The sequence below is a fragment of the Salmo trutta genome, unplaced genomic scaffold (assembly GCF_901001165.1).
Source record: "Salmo trutta unplaced genomic scaffold, fSalTru1.1, whole genome shotgun sequence".
Lineage (NCBI taxonomy): Eukaryota > Metazoa > Chordata > Actinopteri > Salmoniformes > Salmonidae > Salmo > Salmo trutta.
The window spans coordinates 71,331-77,746 of NW_021822965.1; positions in this window are offsets into that span (position 1 = coordinate 71,331).

Below are 6,416 nucleotides of genomic sequence, written 5' to 3' on the forward strand. Positions count from 1 at the left end.
GCTCATCGCTCGCTCTCGCGCTCTCGCTCGCTCTCGCTCATCGCTCGCTCATCGCTGCTCGCTCATCGCTCGCTCATCGCTGCTCGCTCTCGCTCATCGATCATCGCTCGCGCTCATCGCTCGCTCATCGCTCGCTCTCGTCATCGCTGCTCGCTCTCGCTCATCGCTCATCGCTCGCTCATCGCTCGCTCATCGCTCGCTCAATCGCTCGCTCATCGCTCGCTCATCGCTCGCTCATCGCTCGCTTCATCGCATCGCTCGCTCATCGCTCGCTCGTCGCTCGCCTCATCGCTCGCTCATCGCTCGCCTCATCGCTCGCTCTCGCATCGCTCGCCTCATCGCTCGCTCCGCTCATCGCTCGCTCTTCGCTCGCTGCTCGCTCTTCGCTCGCTCATCGCTCGCTCTCGCTCGCTCATCGCTCGCTCTCGCTCATCGCTCATCGCTCGCTCATCGCTCGCTCTCGCTCGCTCATCGCTCGCTCATCGCTCTCGCTCATCGCTCATCGCTCGCTCATCGCTCGCTCTCGCTCATCGCTCGCTCATCGCTCGCTCATCGCTCGCTCATCGCTCATCGCTCGCTCATCGCTCATCGCTCGCTCATCGCTCGCTCATCGCATCGCTTCGCTCATCGCTCGCTCATCGCTCGCTCATCGCTCGCTCATCGCTCGCTCTCGCTCATCCGCTCGATCTCGCTCATCGCTCGTAATCGCTCGCTATAGCTCATCGCTCGTCCATCGCTCATCGGCTCACCTAGCTATCGCTCGCTCATCGATAATCGCTCATCGCTCATCGACTCATCGCTCGCTCCGCTCACGCTCATCAGCCGCTTCGCTCATCGCTCGACTCTCGCTCATCGCTCGCTCGCGCTCTCGTCATCGCTCATCGCTCGCTCTCGCTCTCGCTCATCGCTCTCATCGCTCGCTCATTCGCCGATCATCGATCATCGCTCGCTCTCGCTCATCGCTCGATCTCGCTTCATCGCTCGCTCTCGACCATGCTCGCTCTCGTCATACGCTCGCTCTCGCTCATCAGCGCCGCTCTCGCTCTCGCTCATTCGCTCTAGCTCACGTATCGTCGCCTCGCTCATCGCTCTCGCTCATCGCTCATAGCTCGTCTCATCGCTCGCTCCGACTCATCGCTCTCGACGCTCTCGCTCATCGATCGGCTAGCGTCATCGCTCGCGCTCGGCTCACGCTCGCGCTCGCTTCGCTCTCGCTCATCGCTCGCGCTCGCTCTCGCTCTCGCTCATCGCTCGCTCTCTCTCTCGCTCATCGCTCGCGCTCGCTCTCGCTCTCGATCATCGCTCGCTCTCGCTCTCGCTCATCGCTCGCTCTCGCTCATCGCTCGCTCATCGCTCGCTCTCGCTCTCGCTCCGCTCATCGCTCGCTCATCGCTCGCTCATCGCTCGCTCTTCGCATCATCGCTCGCTCTCGCTCGCTCATCGCTCGCTCCGCTCATCGCTCGCTCTCGCTCATCGCTCGCTCTCGCTCATCGCTCGCTCTCGCTCATCGCTCGCTCTCGCTCATCGCTCGCTCTCGCTCTCGCTCGCTCTCGCTCTCGCTCATCGCTCATCGCTCGCTCTCGCTCATCGCTCATCGCTCGCTCTCGCTCATCGCTCGCTCTCGCTCATCGCTCGCTCTCGCTCTCGCTCATCGCTCATCGCTCATCGCTCGCTCTCGCTCATCGCTCATCGCTCATCGCTCGCTCTCGCTCGCTCTCGCTCTCGCTCATCGCTCATCGCTCGCTCGCTCATCGCTCGCTCTCGCTCATCGCTCATCGCTCATCGCTCGCTCTCGCTCATCGCTCGCTCTCGCTCATCGCTCGCTCATCGCTCGCTCAACGCTCGCTCAACGCTCGCTCTCTCTCTCTCGCTCAACGCTCGCTCTCTCTCTCTCGCTCAACGCTCGCTCTCTCTCTCGCTCGACGCTCGCTCTCTCTCTCTCTCGCTCGACGCTCTCTCTCTCTCTCTCGCTCGACGCTCTCTCTCTCGCTCGACGCTCTCTCTCTCTCTCTCTCTCGCTCGACACTCTCTCTCTCTCTCGCTCGACGCTCACTCTCTCTCTCTCTCGCTCGACGCTCACTCTCTCTCTCTCTCGCTCGACGCTCTCTCTCTCTCTCTCGCTCGACGCTCGCTCGCTCTCTCGCTCGACGCTCGCTCTCTCTCGCTCAACGCTCGCTCTCTCTCTCTCGCTCAACGCTCGCTCTCTCTCTCGCTCAACGCTCGCTCTCTCTCTCGCTCAACGCTCGCTCTCCTCTCTCGCTCAACGCTCGCTCTCTCTCTCGCTCAACGCGTCGTCTCTCTCTCTCGCTCAACGCTCGCTCTCTCTCTCTCGCTCAACGCTCGCTCTCTCTCTCTCGCTCCAACGCTCGCTCTCTCTCTCTCTCTCTCTCTCGCTCAACGCTCGCTCTCTCTCTCTCTCTCTCGCTCAACGCTCGCTCTCTCTCTCTCTCTCTCAACGCTCGCTCTCTCTCTCTCTCTCTCGCTCAACGCTCGCTCTCTCTCTCTCGCTCAACGCTCGCTCTCTCTCTCTCTCGCTCGACGCTCTCTCTCTCTCTCTCTCGCTCGCGCTCGACCTCTCTCTCTCTCGCTCGACCTCTCTCTCTCTCGCTCGACGCTCACTCTCTCTCTCTCTCGCTCGACGCTCACTCTCTCTCTCTCTCTCTCTCGCTCGCTCTCTCTCTCTCTCTCAACGCTCGCTCTCTCTCTCTCGCTCAACGCTCGCTCTCTCTCTGCTCGCTTCAACGCTCGCTCTCTCTCTCCGCTCAACGCTCTCTCTCTCTCTCGCTCAACGCTCGCTCTCTCTCGCTCAACGCTCGCTCTCTCTCTCTCTCTCTCTCTCGCTCGCTCTCTCTCTCTCTCGCTCAACGCTCGCTCTCTCTCTCTCTCGCTCATCTCCGGCCTCTCTCTCTCTCTCGCTCAACGCTCGCTCTCTCTCTCTCTCTCTCGCTCAACGCTCGCTCTCTCTCTCTCTCTCGCCTCAACGCTCGCTCTCTCTCTCTCTCTCTCTCGCTCAACGCTCGCTCAACGCTCGCTCGTTAGAAGCCGATTTGGACATATTTGTATAAAAGACAGAACATTCAGGAGCTCCATGTATATTTGTGTAAATATGAATGTATATGATGAAATATTAGGTACGTACCTTTATGATTTATATTTACCTGATTGAGATGTATTCACTTGTTGTTAGTGTAACTTAGTTTTTGTTCCCCCTCTTGCCCATTCATTGTACTGCAGTAAGTGTATTAGGATAAAAGCAGGAAGTTGGGCCTTTGGGGGGAGGAGTCCTTGCTAGACGCGGGAGCGGTATAGTTTTTTGACCAGACATACAGACAGACAGACAGACATACAGACATACAGACATACAGACATACAGACAGGTCATATTGTGTATTTTCCATATCAAGTAACCTATGTTTTAAGTTGATTGGATATTCATTTTCCTGTTAGATATAAGAAGAATAAACATTTTTGTTGCACCATATCCCTGGATCACATTGAATGTTTGGCTTTTTGGAAACCTTGAGTGTGGACTGTATGCGTACCAAACAACCCCGCTTCAGGCTTGGGCAGTGGCTATGGTAAAGAGGAAAGGAAGCCACTACAATCAAGTCAAAAAAACTCCGTGAAGGATTGCTATCGGAAGGAAATCTCCGGTTTCGGACACATACTGGATATTGTTCTATTTGTAATTACATTCGTACCATAAGGACAGCTCGCTTGGAAGGACTTGAACTCCTAGAATTCGCCAGCCGTGAGTAACCACTGCGAATGAATGAGCTGCCCTGTTCAATGCGATCGTTTGATCATGCATATTATGGAAGCGCAAATGTGCTTATAATTGGAATGTTTGATAAACTTGGGAATGGAATTCAAAACACAGCGCTGTGAAAACAATTAAGAAGTTTAAGTTTGGGAAACACTGAGATCCTATGCACAATGTAACCTAATCATATGTCTAATATTTGGCCTAACGTGGAAATGCAATGCATCCACGCAACGAATGATACTGCGTGTTCAAACTTCATTAAAGGGACAAAACGTATAAATGGATGAAATGTTTAAAACGCAACTAAAATGCCGAACTTGCACATGTTCAATTCAAAATGGGTCAATATGCTGAAATGGATGACTGTGTTTTAAAGCATTAAAGGAGGTCTAACGGGGCATTATGTTTAACAATCAAACCAACAACTGTGTCATTGTAAATTGAGTGAACTAAAAGTGAATGATGGAGGATGAGATCCCAAATAAGACTCCACTGGAGAGGGCAGAGGAGCATCTAAATTCACTTTATGCAGCCCGGAGAGGCAAACTTGGAGTGTGTACACGCAAAATGAATGAAATAAAAGTCCTTCTTGTTGATGGAGGAAACATTGAAACTGTGAATGAGAGTCTTGAAGCATTTAATGCTGTTCTCAATGACTTTAAGAATGCTCATGAATCTGTGCTAGAGCTGGTCACAGAGGAGGAACAGGACCAGGAGAGCATGAACTATTATCAACCAAGAATGAGAACTTATGAACATTTCCTGAAAGAGGTTGGTGAAATATGGAAAAAGCTGAAGTTGAGCCACAACGCTCATTGAACCACACGACAGCATTTCCAATGTGTCAAAAACATCAAGTAAAACAAAGTGTTCTAAGACGGCTTCCTCAGTGTCCTCTGCACGCCTAAAAGCTGAGGCAGAACGAGCAGCTCTACTAGCTCGCCAAGCATCATTACAGGACAAGCATGCACTGGAACTGGAGAAAGCTCAACTGGAACAACAGAAAGCTCAACTGGAACAACAGAAAGCTCAACTGGAACAACAGAAAGCTCAACTGAATGTTAGGATGGAGAAAATAGCACTGGAAACGGACATAGCAGCATATAATGCCAAACTGAAGGTCCTGGAGAGTGTTGAGTCTACTTCTCAATCCCATGCTGTGGCAGCCCATTTACTAAGCCAAGAAGATGGAATGAACTCTTATTTTGAGAACCAGGAACCCGAGGTCTATGTGGAACCTGAACCATACCTGTTGAGTTTGCTGCATTAGGTGCAGTTCAAAGACCCCACTACAAAGGGTTTTACAACAACCGACAACAAAGCCATCAAAACCTATCAGAGGGACAGTCATGAACCACACCCTTCAGCAGCCAACAGCAAGGTCTAGCAATCAACACAGAATCAACACTGCGGGTATCAGCGATAATACCAGCCATGATAACCTCTCTACTGTCATGCAAAGGCAGAATGAAATTGCCGACCTCCTTGTACTACAGCACAAACAGGCCACACTCCCTGTTAGGGAGATACCTATGTTTGACGGTGATCCTCTGAACTTTAGGCCATTCATGCGTTCATTTGAACATGGTATAGAAGATAAGACGAGCAGTCACCAGGATAGGCTCTATTACCTGGAACAGTACACCACTGGTCAGCCCAAGGATCTGGTACGTAGTTGTCTGCATATTGAAGCCAGAAGAGGCTATGCAGAGGCTAAGAGGTGTTAAAGGAACACTTTGGCAATGAAATCAAAGTCACCACTGCTTACATGGAAAAAGCTTGGAACTGGACAAACATCAAACAGGATGATGGAAAGGGACTGGGTGGCTATGCACTCTATCTTAGAGGTTGCTGTAACGCTATGCAAGACCTACAGAACATGGAAGAGCTTAATCTTCCCTCCAACATAAAGTTGATCATGTCAAAACTTCCCTACAAACTAAGGGAAAAAAATGGAGGTCTACGGCATGTGATATTTTAGAGAGAAGACACCTGAGGGCCCAGTTCAGTGACCTTGTGACGTTCATGGAAAAACAGGCCAAAATACTGCAGGATCCGTTGTATGGAGATATTCAAGATCCCCTGTCCAACAAAAAGTTTTTTAAAAAACCAGAACAGAAGCTGACTTAAACAGCAGGTTCAAGTCCAAGAGTAGGGGAAGCAGCTTTGCCACTGCAGTAGCGTAGTGGCAGATTGTGACTCTGAAAAACCTCTAAAGAACAAACATTAAAAGTAAAGAGTACCAGGCACTACCCCTTCTGACGCTCCCAGTACCTCATGCCGTATTTTGTGCTGGAGAGATTATTGGTCGACTGCCAACAGGTGAAGGCACAGCCACACGAATCCAAGGTTGAGTTCTGAGATCAAAAGGCCTTTGTTTGGCTGTTTGATGAGAGGACACTAAGCAAAGAATGTAAAAGAAGGATGACCTGTCAGAGCTGTCAAAGAAAGCACCCCACTATCCTGCACATTGAAGGAAGAGAGAGATTTAGATCTCAAAAGGCAGATATGAGTGGTGTAGCAGTAAAGCGGGAGGAGACTGTCAGCAGTGCTCTTGTTTCACTGGAAGCTGGTGAAGATACCGGGGCCGGTACAGATTGTGCACTTGCAATTGTGCCAGTTCAAGTAAAGGTGGCAAATGGAAGCAAGT